General features: G+C 44.3%; 1 long non-coding RNA gene across 3 annotated transcripts; it reads right to left on the reverse strand.

Moving 5' to 3' along the window:
- Positions 1-14,473: 14,473 nt before the first annotated feature.
- Positions 14,474-18,494, reverse strand: LOC125716943 (uncharacterized). 3 transcript variants are annotated; one of them, XR_007384443.1, is made up of 4 exons: positions 17,997-18,494; positions 17,026-17,158; positions 16,840-16,932; positions 14,474-15,503 (listed from the first exon to the last, which is right to left on the reverse strand). It is a non-coding gene; the product is annotated as an uncharacterized LOC125716943 (long non-coding RNA). The 3 variants fall into 3 exon arrangements; XR_007384442.1 differs by having other exon boundaries at positions 17,026-17,178; XR_007384444.1 differs by lacking the exon at positions 17,997-18,494 and adding an exon at positions 17,318-17,990 and having other exon boundaries at positions 17,026-17,178.
- Between the last annotated feature and the right edge of the window lie 583 nt (positions 18,495-19,077).

Here is a 19,077-nt window from a genome sequence, read left to right on the forward strand (position 1 = left end):
CTTCACACCTCCGTAGGTGGGGATTTGAATCCTGCTCCCTGAGTGTGGAGTTTGCATGTTCTCCCTGTTCAGTGTCGGTTTCCTCTCAGTTCCCTGCATCAGAGGTTGACATTTCAGGTCCAGAAAATAAAGATCCAGACCAAGATTTTGTTTCAGCCAACCAGTTCAGTACGAAGAATCACAGTCACAGAGTACTCAACCGGCTGGTCGAAGCAAAATCTTGGTCTGGATTTTTACCCTCTGGATCTGAAACGTCCAGCTCTGCTCTGTGCCCCAGCAACATAGTCACGTGAATTGGTGTCTCTAACTTGCCCATAACGTATTTGTGTGTTAAGTACTGGATTGTCATCCTGTCTAAGGTGTTTTCCCATCTTGTGTCACAAGATACACCCCCCCCCAACCATGTAGTGGAATAGAGGTTTTAAAGATGGATGGATGGAAGTAATAATAAATATAGATACTACTTGTGCTTTTCTTGCTATTAAGATTATTGCTGTTATTTCAGGTTTCATCTGTGAGTATGTGAAAGCTATTAGCATTCTTAGTGCTTTACCAAGTAGCGTAGCCCTGTGACCAGTTTGTAATTACATTTCTAAAATTACCACGTACAGTTAACGCTCTGATCCAGATTCCCGATCACAATGGGATGGAAAACAAATCCATCTTGATTCAGGAGCCCAGCTTGGTACGCCAGTGGAAAAGGAGCATTATTTTCTCATCTCTAAGGGCTTTTTTCCACCGCACAAAGTACGGTACTTTCGGTTTTCCATTGACTTCCGGTCGAGTACCAGTACCGAAAGTTCCAATACTGAAAGTGCCAAACCAGCTGGGGTACTTCTTTGGTACTTTGGGATGGGACTGGTAAACGAATTTGCCGTCGGTTGGTTATGCAAATAGCCTGCCGCTGAAACACAAAATACAACCGGCATCTTTTGAAACACACAGCGAACAGCGAGAAACAAAATAAAAAGCAGTACAAACAAAAATATTTAAAAAGTAAAATGGAAGGATGGACAAACACAGGCTTTAATCACCATTTGGTCGGATGAACAGATCCAGCGGAATTTGGATGGCATGACTCGAAATAAAAAAGTATTTGCCGTAATAGCAAGCCGCTTGGAAGAAATGGGGCACATGCGAAACACCGAACAATGCTGCTTGAAAATAAAAACACTTAAGCAGGACGACAGGAAAGTGATCATAATAACATGTTTAAATTCAGCGAAAGAAATACCGTGCCGCGCTTTGTGATGATGTCAGTCAGGGGCGGTCACTGATGATGTCATTTGGCGCCGGTACCAGTTTTTATGCCAGTGGAAAACCGACACAAATCAAGTACCATACCTTTGGTACTTTATGGAAGTACCAAAAGTACGGTACCTGGTGCGGTGGAAAAGCGCCCTAAGCCCCTTTAGTGACCCAAAAGTCGCTCACCACTGTTCCTCTCTTAGTTAGCTGTGACTATTTACTGAAAGAGTCAAACAAGTTTTCAATGGACTCTGCGTATGCCAGCACCTCGAGACATGGATAAGCGTGTTATCTGCTTTTAAGAAACTTCTGGAACTTTTCAAACCAAGGACACCGGAGGTCTTTGATATGGTTACCCAAGTGAAGTACTCATGGCTGGTCACAAGCCTGCCGGGATTACCTTCATGTAGACACACCATTGCGGAGATGTGGATTACATGGTAATCACCGTTCTTACGTTCCTGCAGGTTTACCAGGCCTGTGCGGATGTGGGCCTGTTGGCACTTCTGCTACTCTCAGGCCGTCAATCCCTAAAGCTGTTTAGCATGGAAATGAAGTTCAAAGGGAATGAGACAGCGTCAGGATGCAGTTTTCTGTTCAATTTGTAATTATATCTCTGCTTGCGGAAACCGGTCAGCTGCAAAAAACATCTCAGGCATCGACGTGTCCCGGATAACCTCGCTCACGACGGCCGACCGCAAACACTCCGGCTCGATTTGTCCTCCGCAACTCTGCCTTTTCTCTCCAATTAATCGCCGACGTACTTCCTGGATTGCTCGCGCGGGGCTGGCTTCATCCGAGCGGGTAATCGCTTTTCCGTGGTACTTTTTACGTCTCAAAATTAAACTTTCCTTTCACAGGTAAAACAGGGTGGATTTAATTTTATTTTCAACTGGCAAATGTCTTAGAGGCTTAATGATCTAATATCCTGCATCCATGGACCGCGAACTTGGGGGGGGGGTTTCATTAATAATATTGTGATGAACCTGCCTTGGTTAACCAAACAACCCCCTATCAATCTACCTTTCGCTCTTCCCTCTCCTCTCTCCACCTCTATCTCCCAATGTGTCGCTTTTATCTTCCCCAACACAAAAAGACACAAACACACACACACGCTCACACACCACACCTGCCCACCATTAAGGGAAAAGTAGAGTATTCAGCCTCAACAGTCTGCACATATATAAATAAAAAAAATGTAGTGATGAATAATCATGAAAAAAGGACCTACCATAAAATTTATGCGAACCTATAAGACTTTTGTTAAAGCCTGAATTATAGTCATGTTTTCTTGAAACAAAAGGTGATATCTTTGTTTTTCAAAAGCAAACAGACAAGTGGGTATGACTTCATACTCCCCCTTCATCTGGATTCCTTACTTCCTTCTAACATTAATAACACATGAAGATACATCAGGGCACCTCCATCAGATTGCTGTAATTTATATATTGCTCAGTAAAACACGAGCCTCAGTCATCATGAGTGCAAAAATACACAAGTCAACGTGCCTTGTTTACTCCGGGACTGATTCTGCTGTTAAGCAAACGCTTCCGCTCAGAACAAGGAGGAGCTGGAGTATTTCTGCCTGTTCGTATAGCCGGGAGATTTTAATGAGACATATTGGGTTGCGTATCTTATTTTGAGTCCCTTACCCGTTTTGTTCGCGTTTCTGTGTGCGTACCTTGAGCTGTCTTTCCTGGGCTGCTCTCGACAGCTGTCACGCCGACCGGTGCGGGTCTCCACTGCCAGAGCTGAATGTGCCCTGAAGCCAGATCCGAATGTATATCGGGATGCCTCGAGAGTGGGGGGCTGGGGGAGATGGCGAGGAGGCGGTGATGGCAATGAATGGGGGGGGGGGGCGCAGTGCAGCGTGCATGAATACCCAGCTCCGGTTTTGGGGAGAAATTGTAGAAAATGCTTTATTGCTATTATTTGTTATTTTGTAATCTGTTTCATATACTAAGGTTTGGCGTAGCTTGGTGTTTCTTAGATGTGTTTCAAACTACTTTTACCACCAGCTGCCCATTCTGTCGACCACTTTCCTAAGCCCTGTGAAGGAAGTAGAGAGGGCTTTCTTGGCAATGGAGCTGGTGTTGAAGGACCAGGGGAGGTTCTCTACTAGGTGAACACCCAGGATTTTCATGCTCTTGATGATCTCCTCAGGATGAGCCGTCGATGTTCACTCGTAGTTCTTCAGGTCAATAATCAACTCTTTTATTTTGTCCACATTTAGAGACGGATCGTTGGCTCTGCACCCGTCTGTCAGCCCCTGCAACTCCTCTCGGTGTGCTGGCTGGTCGTTCTTGCTGAGCTTTAACCAGAACATTATTTGTCTCGCAAGTTTTGCAAATGGCTTCACTTACATTTTTCCTGCTAATTATTCACTGAGAACTTCGTGGAAGGGGGAAGTGAGTCACCTAGGGCACCATCTTCTGACGGGGTGCTGACTTAGCCAGCCACTAGTGCCAACCCAGTCCTCCCGCCAGCACACAACTTACAAAACATAGTGAAACTGGGTGGTCAAGTTTGCTGGGAGAGGCGCATGAGTGTGCAGTATGGGCTTCGACTGGCACTGGAAGTGCACTGGGGTGTCCTAAATGAGGAGACCCGAACTTGGCGGGGGTCCCAGTGTGGGGGCTTCTGTTCCATAACTCTTGCATTCATACCTCAGAATGTGCGCGATTCACTCTCCAATTTCAGCCGTAAGCCCCCAGACAAAGAACTATGGAAGTATAGATTAGAATGGCTTCGAAGTTGGACATGATAGTTCTCCTCTCATCCCGGCACCATCCTGCGTTGCCACGGCTACAAGCCATCAGGTAACATGGCCTCAGAGGGAACATAATCCTCTCAGGAGGGAACAGTGATTGAGTGCTTTGCTGAGGATGTAGCCGTAGTGACAACTTTGAGATAACAGCCCTGTTCCGCTGATACACGCCAGTGACATTGTCTGTGGTGCCGATCACTGCACTGGGAAGCTACTTTAATGGCTCGGTCACGGGTCCGAGGTTTGCCGAGCTGATGGGAGCGCGTGCCGTGCTCCCCTTGCCATCTCCAGTATTGATTTTGTCTGGGAGACCTGAGGAGATGAACGAGCTTTTGTCTAGGGTGAGGACAGACTTGGAGAGTTGGAACAGGCTGGACGGTAGCTTGCATTGGCCATGAAATGTTTTTTTGAGAGTCTGTTTGGGGGGGGGGGGGGGCGCTGCTGTTTGATTGCATGATTTGTTTACGTAATCTTAGCCATCTTTTGTTGACGGTTTGCATCCATGTGATCTTTAAGTTCGGTGTCTTGACCTGAATGCCAAGGGGAGTGAACCGCGTCCACTGCAGGTTCCTCTGACGTTCCAACTCCAGGGGCACATTATTATGGTCAGAGACCCCCCTACTATTTTCTATGAGGGTGTAGTTGTAGACCAAGGAGGGAGGGGTATTAACCAAGTCCCTCGCCTTTTAATAAGAAGCAGTCCCTCAATCGGTGCCAGAGTTTGAGGCACCTGGAAGCAATAGTTGCTCTTCGCTGCGTATGCCGGTGCTGCCGTCATTCCTGCGTGGTTGACGTGCATGCGCAGCTGCTTGCGGAGCAGAGTGACACGACACCAGCCATCCCACGCCCCTCCTCCTGCGTGCACACCCCCAGCCATCGCTGCTTCTCCTCCTCACACTACAAGCATCCGTGGGGGCCGGCTCTGGAGGCAGAACAGTCAGCTGTCTAGGGCCCCCGAATTGCCTGCGTTGTGGAGGAAGTGAAATGATCATCAGATTTTTTTTTTTTTGGTAAGGGCTGCCAAATAAAGCCTTGCCTCAGGCCCCCGAAAAGGTAGAGCCAGCCCTGCGTGCTACAGAGGTGAATTCTAATTCCCGTTAGCTAAAGTCGCGCGAAAACAATTAGCGTAGCATAAAAGAGGGAACATCCAGGGTCCCGTGGGGTAGTTACGGATGGCATGTTGGTGGCAGCCGTTGAACGGGAAGAGTTTGTGCTGGTGCCGCTGGTAATATATTCAGTGACATTCTGGCACGTCGTCTTGAAGCATTATCCTCGGCAGAAGAGAGCAGAGGGATTGATCACAGCACACAATCCCCCCCCCCCCCCCCATTGTGCCTTGTAGCATGGCCAGCACAGTGAGTCACCTGTGAAAGCCACTCTGGAAATGGCAGGGGGGCCCCTGCAGGCCAGGATAAACCAGCCCTAAGGCTGCGTGGATCAGCTGTGGCGTTTTGGCGAGTTATGGCTTGTTGAAGGGGGAGAATGTGTGTGAAGCGTGTCACTCCTTATGAATTTTTGAGCCGAGGATTCTGGGAGCTGAATAGGAACCCTAGACCCCAGGCCTTCAGGCTCATCCGTATCCCACATGATTCATTATTAGTTGCTAGGGTTACAGGACTTGAATCATTGTCTACGAAGCCTTTGTACCATATGCTAAAATACATGGATTCTGACACCGCGCATGGATGCGGACTGCGCCGGTGCTGTGTCAAGCTCCCGCGCATTCTAGCAAGCAGCCGCCTGCCTGTCTTTGTCTCCCATACATATGGGATGATAGGTGAGGCCAGCGTGGTACGGGCAATTGCAGGGGCGGTAATGAGAACGAATGGATGCCATTAGCAGCGCTACGTGTCATAATACAGCGGTCACATAATCAAACGGGACATGGTGGCTTCTGTCAGCTGGGGCTTCCAGGGAGGGGCAGACAACGTCATTAATCTTCAAGTGGAAAACAACCGTGCCCCCCTGGTACAAACGGGGCTTTGCCCTTTGCCAGCGTCAAGATAAAAGCGTGTCCCTCATTTTCCGCTGAACCTATTTCACACGCAGAGGTAATTTCATTATTTTGAAAATCTATATCATAATCTGTGTAAGACTGTTTCATCATATAGACAAATGTTGTCGTGCCATTTTCCCCCGGCTCTGCGCAAAGACATTCGAGCCTCAGTAGATTCTGGAAAACGTCCGTCATATGGAAATATTCCTCCGTAGATGTAAATTCATCAGCGGTGTTTCAGGCCGAGGGCTAAAGACACGTCGCTGGGTTTTGGCAGCCATTATCGTTTTGGCCGTCGCGTCTGTCGTGGGAGGCGGTATTTCGCTGATTAACACTGACCTGTCTCAAACACCACTCACCCGGGAGCCTGCGTATGGTGCTGAAGATGAAGAATTTCAAATAAAAAAAAACCAAAGAGTAACTGTTCTGAAGGGAATTACTGAACAAGTACCTGTGCACAAGTCCAGTACTTTTTTCCATCGGTTTTCCAAGAGTGTATAAATTCTAACGCTCTTCTTGGACTGTAAACTCCAGCGATTACAAACACAACAAGAGTAAATTAAATCCTAATTAGCGCAAGATAAGGTGCTGAGATTATTACTGGGGCTTTTTGTCTCCCCTCTGCCGTCATTAATCATCCGGGCCTCTCTTTAGCTCTTTTATTATCTTATTTCGAAAATAAAAATTCGCTCCCACACCCCACGATTGTCAAAACTCACGAAAAAACAAATGGTGTTGTTTTGCCGAGGACGGCTGCCACAAGCACGACCGCGAACAGAGCATTGCTGAGAGTCTGGTGTGCTGTGGAGACCAAGCTAAATTTACCTCCCCCAGACAGCTCCTCTGCACAGTCATTACCGTGATGCCCTGAGGCGGCAAATGAGTAGCTGGGACCAACCGTTATGATTGGCTAGCCTTGCACTGCAAGCCCCGCCCCCCAGAATCAGGAGCCCTTTGTTCCTCTGTTCTAATGCAGTTGCTTTGTATTCCCCTTCGTGTGCAGTCTTAGAAGCAGCCTGGTAAATATCTGCCTGTATGTACAGGAATGCAAATAGAGAGGAAACGGTAAGACGGTGGAGTTTTTCCAGTTATGCAAGGTGCCATCTGTCCTTGCCTGGCGTCTCCTTGGCACTGCTTCTGTGTCAGACTCTCTCCTCTTAAGGAGCAGCTATTAGGACCTGAAGGATATCCTGTTTTGGTAATTAAGAGCCAACATGGAGGGTGAGGCACAGCAAGACAGGCAGAACCAGCATCCGCCGAATTACCATTCCTTGTGAACGCTCACCATCTGTAGCGAGGAAAGGCTCTTTTTATTTTTTTTTTGTTCCTTCATGAATTATGGGAAAAAGGGAATTCCCATTCCTGGAAGGAGCTCTGACTTATGGGAAAATCTTCTGAGAAGCCAATAGGATGCTTGTTCGGACCACGCTGCATGTACCTCTTCTGGCAGCCAGGGTGGTTACGGTCTATTCATCAATACATTTTAAGAGCTTGTTTTTCTCTCCAAGGTTAAACTGATGGGAACGGCCCTGTACTTATTAACCACTAACATCCTTAAATATTTATACGCTATGCTGCCTAATTTCTGATCCCTGCCGGTAAATTGCACATGCCATTATAATTGGCCATTTATTCTATTCATCTTCACAAATGATTTGTATTCTTCCTCTCTGAAAGCCGTTAAAGACAGGCTACCAGCACGGCTTGAAAGCGTCTCATTCGAAACGCTGGGCAATGGGACATGATTTAAGGTTATTCGGGGCAATGGGACGTGATTTGAGGTTACTCGGGGCAATGGAGCATGATTTAAGGTTATTCAGGGCAATGGGACGTGATTCGAGGTTACTCGGGGCAATGGGACGTGATTTAAGGTTACTCGGGGCAATGGGACTTGATTTGAAGTTACTCGGGGCAATGGGACGTGATCTGAGGTTACTCGGGGCAATGGGACGTGATTTAAGGTTACTCGGGGCAATGGGACTTGATTTGAAGTTACTCGGGGCAATGGGACGTGATCTGAGGTTACTCGGGGCAATGGGACTTGATTTGAGGTTACTTGGGACAATGGGACGTGATCTGAGGTTACTCGGGGCAATGGGACGTGATTTGAGGTTACTCCGGGCAATGGGACATGATTTGAGGTTACTCTGGGCAATGGGACGTGATTTGAGGTTACTCTGAACAATAGGACGTGATTTGAAGTTACTCTGGGAAATGGGACGTGATTTGAGGTTACTCTGGGCAATGGGATGTGATTTGAGGTTACTCTGGGCAATGGGACGTGATTTGAGGTTACTCGGGCCTTCAGTTCCTGCATTGTCAGAAGGGGTCATATCTTATATATCACTGCTAGGTAAACCGCATCCCTGTTTGGTGATTGTCCTGGTACAAACAAGTAAAGGGTACTTGTCCTTATATATTATCTATTCTTTTATCTATCCTCTCCATCCAAGGTTACAGTCATGTAATTTTAAAACACATAAACAAAGAGCAAGGTGTAAACTTTTTATTATTGTCTTATTATAAATCTATTTATTGTTACTTTTTGTCCGCCATATTTATTGCATTCCATTATGCTAGTGCTGTCTTACGTCTTGTTTACCAAACTTATGCGTTCAACCCCCGTCCTTTGTTTTGTACTTTAAATTCTGTGAAAACCTTCCCCCCATCATTGCTGTTGCATGTTGCATAATGGTCCTGGGGGAAGGCAATTTTGTGCCACTGTATACCTGTGTATGGATGGTATGACAATAAAGGCCACTTGACTTGACTTGCCCTTAAGCGTGGTGAGGTTCACGGTTCTCCACGCGCTATAGCATCCGCTGGGCCTGCTCTGTAGGCAGCATAGGCGGCCTCCCTGGGCCCCCAAATTACCTGCGTTGTGGTGGAACTAAAATGATCATCATTATTTTTGGTGGTGGGGGGTTCCCAAATAAAGATTTGGCGAGGGTCTCTGAAAAGTTAGAGCCGGTTTGAATTCCTTTTCTTTTTGGCTCAATAGGCCCTGCTTTCCCATCGCCTCTGAGCAGACGCAGCCTCCATACCTGTGTGCCCTCCGCTTGAGGTCACAGGACCGATACCCCCCGGCAATTCTGATGTCAGTCACCCTTCAGAGGAGCTGACCGCTGGACGAGCCGCACCTGCCGTCCGAGGGAAGCCTGAAAAGAGGCGTCAAGGATGTTTCGCTATGGGAGGAGATGCATCGGTTCTGTATGGAGGAAGGATTAGAGGATATTTTGGTCACATCCTGATGAAGAGCACGAGCGGTTTCTCGGTGTAGCACGTGGTGGCATGCGCTGAGCACAGACACGTGCAGCGCCGGCACCGTGCGTGTGTGCGGAGGGGGTGGGGGGGGGGCGCCAGCTCATCAGGCGGGGGCCCGGGCGGATGCGAGCGAGTGAGTCAGCCTGCGGACCCCGCGGAGTCGGACCGGGCTGCGGTCGCATCAGGACTGGCATCTCACCACCTTTCTGGGGGCGGCAGCGAACAGGCGAGCGAGGGAGGGAGGGCGGAAAAAAAAATCCATAAAAAAAAAACACAAAAATCCACATGCAGCCCCCATCAGTCTCACCCCCCCCCCCCCCATCCGCTCATGACCTCGCATGCCTGTGCGCGTGCGTGTGTGCATGCGTGTATGCTTACTCACTGAACACGCTCCATGTGCTTCGATGGGGTGGGGGGGCTTGGTGAGTAGGTCCATCTCCTCGCTCCTGGGAGACGCTTTAGATACTCCTACTGAACATATTAATTAAGACAGATTAAAGATGCCCCAGCCTGAATCCACCTCAGCTGCAGACACCTGCACATCTGAAGTGAGGCCGGCATGCGAACCGTGAACCGACCAATGGATGACAGAGCACGCTTAGCGAGTTTAATTGTCTCCGCCCACGTAAGAGATAATGTGTCTGTTTGAACTGATACGTGCCGGAACAAAGAGGTGCTTAAAGGTAGCTCTTCACCAAAAAATAGCACTGGTGTCTCAAGTGGTCTCACCCTTGATCATTATGGGTTGACCCAATTTGAAGGAGGCCCCCTCCCATTTTGGGGGGATTGATGATGCCATAGCGGCTGTGGTGCCAAAGGTGGTGGGCAGGTATGAATTATTTTTCAAGAACATTTTCAAGAAATTTGATCGATTATACAGTAGATGTGCTAGTCTCCCTGGCTGAACGTCCATAGACTCCATAAAGCATTTTTTCATAAGCATTTCTTAAAATGCTTCCCTCTGATGGAGCTTCCTGCTGCCCTCCACTCCTTGGGCTGCAGACATGTAGCGGACTGGCTCTCCAGGTCAGCCTCTCTCGTTTGACTGTAGTTTAATGCTCCTTAGCAGTGGTCGTGTTTTTTTTCTATATATTTTTTGAAGAATATCTACACCTTCCGGCCATCGGTGCAGCCCGTGTCCTACCCCCATGCAGCGGTGGGGGGAGGGTTTACATTTTCACAAGCACAGGGTAACATGTGCCTCCCCAGCTCTGGGGGCCCCACAAATCACCGCGCAGCCTGCTGATGGCGATGTAGGCCAGGCTAGTTCCTTAGAGCGACCAGTGATAAATGGCTGTGCTGGCGGGATTAAGCTTACCTTCCCTGGACCACCGTGGCCCACACACAGCCTTGCATGCAGAGCCCTGTTACACGCTAGAGCTCCAAGCTGGATGCACTTTTGGGGGGGCGGGACACCGCCCGCTAATCACCTCCCTGTGTCCCACTTCTTCACTTTCACCTTTTAGCTGCTAAACTGATACTTCTTTTTACCGGGGTTAAGCATATTACAAATGCTATGTCCTTAACCACTGCGCCACCTGCAGTCCAGGAATAGCCATCGGCCTGAAAATAGCAAACTTTATGTCCCTCGTCTCCATTATGGCAGCGCTGGTCAACCCATTAAGCAGCATTGGCGGCCGCCTCAGACAGGGGGCGCTGCTGGTGACACTTAGTACTGCATGACGGAGACGGAGATGATGGAGCGGCTTATATCAGGACAGGTTCCTGTATGAAGGAACATCACCCACAACAGCGTCCATTTATACACAAACAGAAAATGCATAGAGTCCCGAAAACGCCAGATAAATGCCCCCAAAAGCAAAAAACAAAACACACTGTGCGACTCTAATTGTTGACAATTGCAAATGAAAATAATTCCACTTCTTTGCATGATTACAACCACTGCAGGCATTTAACACAGATTCATCATGCAAATCGCTCCCTGCCTCTGCCTGCCTCCTTTTGAAATGCTTTGCTGTTATCATAATATTAGAGGGTTGTCACTTCCCCTGTAATGAAATGCACAATGCAAGCTATTTGCATCTTAACAGACCACCTTGTGTATGGCTTTGTGAGTAATTATGGGTGTAATATTGCTTTCCGAGGCCGGGACTAGCTTTCGGAGGACGCAGACAGGTGGGACTTCGGCAGGCTCGTCGACTTTCACTAATAAAAGGTATTAATATCCACCGGCCTCGTTGAAAGCTGCTGTAAACCTGAGCCTCGATCGAAAGAATCTCTCCTTGCTGGCCTACATGTCGCTACATTAAAAGCCCGTGATTTGTGGTTGGTCTTTGGCAGCTTCCATTCAGTGTTGGCACGTGTTCTTCCGTTGGTCATCATTTTACACGCCGTTGACATTTCACTGATTAGCGGGTGCTTTTAGCTAAAGCAGCCTGCATAGATTATCCTCCGGATAATTTTACTGCAGCGATTCGGGTTAAGGACTACAGCGGGCTGCATTTGGGGCTCCTCCAAACCGCGAGCCCTCATCCAGCTCCTTACGTTTGGTCGGACGCGTGGCCTCTGTAGAGCGTGAGCTTGGAGGAGAGACATAGAGTAACCGGTCACCCGGAACGCAGCGCGGTGGATCGGCACGTGGGACTGTGAGCTGCTTTATTCCATTAGAAAGACAGAAAACCTGTTACCCAAAAGAGCCTTTAAAGCTACTAAAACGTCAGTTTTCTTATAGGCAAGTGCTGTTATTGCAAACTGATAGAAGGAATGGTCGTACCAGGGAGAAATAAAAATCTGGGAAGGGAGTATGAGCTATCACCATATGTTACCTCCAGGTTGCGCTCTTTCAGGCCATGTCTGAAATCAGAGGCTGAAAAAATGCCTTCTCTTCCTCTCTCTCTTTTTTTTTTTTTTTTTACATGAGAAGTACCCAGCTAACAGGGAATGTTCCCAGGACTTTAGTGAACGATACGGGAAGGTCTTCTCAATGCTGGCAGAGAACGTTCTTACTGTAACATTCATAGAACGTTAATACAATATTATTTTATAAAAGTGCTCTATGTGTATACAGCCAATGTACCTTCTAGCTTTGAGCTCATGGCCTTTTAGGTGTCAATTGACAGTGTTACTCACTGCCCCATCATGCCTTAGTTGACTTTATATTATTATTCTTAGTTGTAAACATTCCCGATTGGTGAACATTTAAAAAAACACGACGATTGTTAGTGGGATACCCCTATCCAAAGTATGACTTCCGCGCAAGTCAGAAATTGGAAGGCGTCTGAATCCTGCTCCCAAGGAATCGGTGAATCTACGTTGACTGTTTTCCGTGCCGTTGATGTTGACTGTTTTTCATTCAGCTTCTTTGGTTCCTCTGACAGACGGCATAGTAATAACGCGGTCTTCAGGAGCTGTAGAAGTAGGTCGCAGTGTTCATATCCAAACTGTACCCTGAAGAGGTAGGTGTACTCGGGTGTTAACAGCGAAATTCCCACCATGGCTTCTGCGGCGTAACAAACCTACACGTGTTATTCATGTTCAGCCGAATGAACAAAGCAGATATACAACATTTATGTAACCATGTAACCGTGAAGACAGAGGTATGGTTTCATATGTAACTGATATAGCACAATGTGTGCAAACACATAAGGAATATAAAGCCTTACCCTGGCAATTGTCATCTAGTGAAATATTTGTTAGATTTTAAAACTCTTTGATTTGTAAGTTTGGTTGTGTCCGATACTTCGATTTTCTAGAATGTTTCCTGAATCCATTTTGGCTGCAGGCCCTGGGGTGATCACTTTACAAAAATCTTTCTGCTTTTCCCTCAGGGGATCTTCCCGAGCTCCAAAAACAAATGTCTGGTTTTGTTGTTTGAACATTAGTGACCTCACGAGAATATTCCGGAAGACCTTTGGACCTGCATCTTTTTTCAACGTCCAGTTTAATGATAGTTCAGTTCAAGCCTTAGATTTGTAATTTTTATGATTTATGCTAAACTGAGCATTAGACCCAACCTCTGTGTTATGAATGAGCTCAAAGCTGCGATAAATTGATGATATGAATGAACAGTGTGTATGTATGTGATGATAGATAGATCCAGACATACAGTACATATGCATCCGTTATTGATCCTGAAGGATATTGCAGAGGGAAGGAAGGTGAATGACTGTACAGTGTATGTACAGTAAGTGTATCAATTTTTGTTTATTAGTTGGCTCATTCATGTGCAGAAATTGACATTTCGCAAACTATAAGCGTTTGTCTGTGCGGTTGCAATAGCGTGATCTCCCTGCCGTCCTCCATTGTGACAGTCGAACAGTCTCCTTCACGATCGTCACACCGCTTGGTCGCAAAGTTACATAACGGCTGACGTCTGCTTGGACGGTCGGCTCAGAGCGTCGGTCTCCCACCTTTTGAGATAATCGCAGATAAACAGCACACACATTTCATTGGATTGAGGTTCTTGTTTCCCTGGTTCCCTGTTGGTCTGTTGTTATGCTGGTGTGAGAGCGACCTGGCTGCGAAATAATTTATTCACTTCGGTCTTTCCGCAGGAGGAATTATGCAACAGCTGAATAAACTCAGAGGACGGAGACCGCAGTAAACCAGCATCTACAATTACTAATTCAGAACGAATGTGTGGAAAAATCAGTTCGGAAACAACTGCATGTTTTGTTTAAAAAAATAGAAGTCAAAGCAGAAACATGATATTCGCGCAGTGTGCAGATTCGACTGATTTTGGTGGACATGCAGGGCAGTTTCAGACGTGCCGTTGGCTGTTCAAAGACACATTTTGTGCATTTACGTGGGATTTTTTACAAAAAAGAAAATTTAATGCACAACTTGCTGTGTTTAGTACACTGTAAACCCGGATAAGTTCAATCCACTTAAATCGTTTGAGGAAACCGATTCCCTTCAAATGATTTGAGTAATCAACCCAAAACCAAAAATCAACTGATTTAGTAGAGTAAACTTAAAAGTAAAATTGTCACAATGTACTATATTGAGTCATCACTACCTAAACTGTTTAAGTATTCAATATTTAAAAAATAATTTGTTTAAGTACAGTTAACTTAATACTAATAGAAAAAACTCAATTGTTTAAGTGGTGCTAATATTACAAAACTCATTTTTTTGCATATTGTTTAATTAAAAGCGTCTTTTAATTAAATGTATTATTATTACTAAAACTTAATATGTCAAGGCAAACACACTCAAAACCAAAGAACACTAAAGTGTTTTTTTTTTACTTTATTTATAACAAAACAAGACTTTTGTTTTCCTTTGAACAGTATTACAATTTTTACACATGGCGCTTCTAAGAAAACATTTCTTTCAGAAACATTATTTCAATATTTCAGTTATTCCAAGACACTTTTTGACAAGAACTTATTTGTGGTCTCTGAGGTAGTTTTTTTTTCACAGTAAGTGAAACAAGTGCACAATTGAACTTCATATAAAACATTTTCTTTAAAACAATCCTTTTAAACAGATAAAACTGTGTATCACAAGTAAAGAACTTTGGTGTGACACTCTGGGTAACAAGTTGTAACAGTAAAACTTATTTCCACAAATATTTTAACTTGGAAAAATAAAAACTATGGAATAAGGAATGGCCCCAGCGAGACAATGAAATTAAAGGAATAGGTCACTGATTTTACATAAGATATGTTCTTACCTTAGCTTTGACGAGTTGATGTGTACCAGTTTTGTCTTTGTGCGTGCCCTCAGTCATGCAAATGGAGCAAAGCCTCAAAGTGACACTCTTCCAAGTTTAGTTTAACTAAATTTAATGTGTGGATTTTCTAAGCCGATAAGAAGGGGTACTATATTACAAGGTGTAATAACACTGTAGGAGCACTTCTTCATCCCCCCAGTAACTCAGTCTATGCTTCAGAGTGCACTAGGGTTACTGGTATGCATCAACTCTTCAAAGCTAAGGTAAGAACATATCTCAGTATCTCACATTGAAAGCTCATTTTTTAGCCTTTGGAGTTTTGGAGGAGGATCGTTTCGTCCCAGATTCAGCATAATCTGCTGGATAAACAGGAAGGTATTCTTCATGCACTTTGGGTACTCCAAGTGGAGTGCATAAGTCAGTCCGAACAGGAGACACATTGCCAAAGGAAGACTGCAGATGGAATCCATAACCACATTGCCCTCTAGAAGGATCCCCAGTTGGGAGGGGTTCAGTTCTTGCTCTGGACTTCCGTTTTCACCATTGAAGATGATTCCTATTGGGATTTCAAGGTCACCATCAGCAGCATTCTACAGAGGGGGGAAAAACAGTGAGTTAACCTGTTGGTGGAGAGTAACACAAGTATAAAAGGTCAAAGTATTGTATTTCTATAAATGCTGTTTATTATTTAAGTACAAGTTAATTGTAAAAAAAAAAAAAAAAAAAAAAAAAAAAAAAAAACGGAAAATCTGGGGAATCTGTAAGGCTTATTGTCATTATACAACTGTATAATGAAGTTTGTCCTCTGCATTTTACATTTGAAATAAAGATGATGAGCTTCATCTAACACCGTCCATTGGTTCACTCTTCTACTCTGGTCCACTTGTAAAGGTACCCACAGACAAATAAACAAAAACCAAGGCACTCTGTCTGTTATGAAAAAGTTACAAGCCTTTATTTTATCATGGCCTTCAATTAAAAAAATTACCCAATGCATTTCAGCCAAGGTGGCTTTTATCAGAGTGCAGAAACAAAATGTTTTGTTATCTGTGGGTACCTTTACAATTTTACATTTACCAAATGGACCATCCTGTGTAATATTTTCTCACATTTAACTGCATGTTTTGATGACATTTTCAGCACTATTTTTTACTTTGTTTTGGACAATGATTTTGCCCAATTTGTGGAATATCCAAATTTAGCTCTATTCCTCTGCTTAATCTAATGTTTCAACATTTCTAGAAATTATGCATACATTTAATTTACATTTAATTTCAGACAAAAAAACAACAACTAAATTTTGCATGAAATATAAACTGTGTCCAAACATTCTGGATTAAAATATTGTGTGACCTATTTGGGCCAAAAGCAAAGCAAACACTTCAAAGCTGATCTTAAAGTAATTTAAGTTGCAATTTCTATCCCTCCATGTCCAAATCACTACTATATGAGGTGGTTTCCCTGCTCAACCCTCTACACTCAGTATAGAGGTACTGTACATGGTACTAAAATGAAGGAAGGCTCATTTTTCTTAACAGCAGATCCCAATGTACTCTGTCTACAGTATGATTGTTGTTGTTTTGTCTGTTTCTTTATTATTTATGCGCTGTGTACATGAAAAATTATTTCATTTTGGGAACAATAATATCTATAGTCTGTGGACAGCTTTATTACCCATCAACATTTTAAAAACCATGTGAAGGACTCTGACTACATTGTATGTTTTACAGGATTTGTAAAAACTGTTAAAAGGTCTCTCTTGCAAATGCGACTCAGAGTCTCAAGAGACATACCTGTGTAAATCAACAATAAAAATAATAAAATAAATAAATCTAGACCCATGTGTGTATGTTTTTGGAATATGGTAAATTAATAAACCAGTATATCAAAAGAAAAGGTAAAATTACAATATTCCTATATACTTACTTTTTGACTCGTTAAGAACTTGGAGGCATTGTCCCCAAGAATAATTGGAAGTCCCCTCAAGGCGTAACATCTGTTGACAGTGGGCTCCATGCTCTGCAACATGTTAAAACAGACACATTTACCACTCTAACTCATGAGATGAGACATGCTGTACAAATAAAAGAATAAAATATGATGCCAACTCACCTGCTTTTGCTTCCGAAGGTCTGCCAGTTCTTGGCCCACACGTCCTGTCTTTCTCGTGAAGACCTCTTCTAAGCCAGGATACAGACCATCCAGAGCAGAAAAGAATTCTCCTATGAGGCTTTTTCCAGTAATTCTGGTGAATTCCAAGTTGACCTTTAAAACAAGCCCAGTTATTATTTTCAAAAGTACACGCACACTACGGTTACACACTCACACAAAAACGTGTTGTCAGCGCTGCCCTGACGATTTTATCAGTTAACGTTAGCCTAGTGTAGCAACTTAAAGGCTACACATGACATTTCTCACTAGCGAGGTAACGTTAACGTTATTAACAGCGCTGCATCTTAAAGCAGACAACGGACAGAGACGGTGCTTCATAACACTGTTGAGGGACACACACACAGCTCTCTCTCTCTCTCTCTGCGTGTCTCTGTCTCTCTCGCTCTCTTTCTAATAACTTCATTATTAACTGCATTAGTCTGCTATCAACGGCTCAAGCCTCCATCGCCAGCTTTAAAATGACGTTTTGGAACTCGCAAAAGAGTCGTTGGATGAGATGCGGAAGAAATAATCCTACTCACAATAGCGATTTAAGTAGAAAAACCGGACGAATCCCTTGAAATATATCATCTGATCGATGTCTTGATGTGTGGCAACCGTAGTATAAGCGGAATAATTGACTCCGGGCCGTTGATTATTAGAAAAATAATGCACACCCGAGGTGTAACGGCCACGACGCGAATCACCACCTCGGGTGTGCATTATTTTTCTAATAATCAACGGCCCGTCGTCAATTATTCCTTACATAATAAATACTTTTCACTACTTTGCGGATTTCACTTATTGCGGGTTGTTTTTGGGACGTAACGCGGTAAACGAGGGTTCACTGTAGATTGAATTAGCGTGCACATTTGCGTAATGTAACATGCAACTATTTTTGCTTAACGTTGAAATACAAAGATTTAACTCACCAGTTTGCGTGAAGGTTTGAGGAAAAGTACTCCCTATCGACTGAAGACTGAAACAAACATGTCCAAGCCCTGGCAAAACCACCAAAAACGACTTGTCTTCATTTCTTCTGACAAACAAGTCCAGAAGTCTCTTCGGTTCCAGCGGGAAAAATATGGGAGGGGCAACAAAAACTTAAAAATAGTGAAAGTACTTTCAACTAAACATAATCAGTAAACATCAAATTTACTTTTATTATTTGATTGTTGAGTTTAAAACTTATTCTCTTATAAAAATTGAACTTAAACTATTTATTAGAATAAACTTAAAATAGAAAGAACCATGTTAAATGTATTCATTTTAGTGCATCACATGCAAAACAATATAGGTTAAGTGCAAAAAGCTTCAACCAATGAGTTCTGTCTGACACAGTAATATGATTTTAGTTTTACAGAGAAAATTAATTACCATCAGTGATTATAGCTAAACCATTTGAATGCAAATAACTTTTGGGATTACAGTGTAGTAAGGCACTGTACGAGCCTTAATAGGGGATTTCATTTATTGTTTTTACCTGCACCTTCACAGTGTAGGAGAGTGATTTAAGAGATGCCATTTCCCAGAAATCACCCATTCCAAGCTTACTGCAGTTACCACTTCAGCTAAATACTGGATTTATCTTCCAGTTACTTGGCTTAGAAATACGCTGTTTGAAATATCCATGTGTAGAATGTGAGGATTTCATTGTTAACAATGTGATACCATTTTGTGTTCAGAATTACATTCTATTTACTTAGCAGATGCTTTTATCTAGATCAGGGGTGGGTAATCTTATCTTCAAAGGGCCAGTGTGTATGCAGCTTTTTGGGATAGCCTGTAGGTCAGCTGTTCAAACCCAGGTGTGAGGAATCTTCCGTCAATCAGTCCTCTAATTAGTAATCTTATTCGGGAGTTGCAGTGAAAACCTGCACACACAGCGGCCATTTCTGGATAAAATTGCCCAGCCCTGATCTATGTGCGATTAGGAAAGCAGGGTCCGACAGACCCTGGAACAACTGGGGGTAAAGGGCTTTGCTTAAGGGCCTGACAGTGACATCACTCTGC

The sequence above is a fragment of the Brienomyrus brachyistius genome, chromosome 21 (assembly GCF_023856365.1).
Source record: "Brienomyrus brachyistius isolate T26 chromosome 21, BBRACH_0.4, whole genome shotgun sequence".
NCBI classification, from domain to species: Eukaryota; Metazoa; Chordata; class Actinopteri; order Osteoglossiformes; family Mormyridae; genus Brienomyrus; species Brienomyrus brachyistius.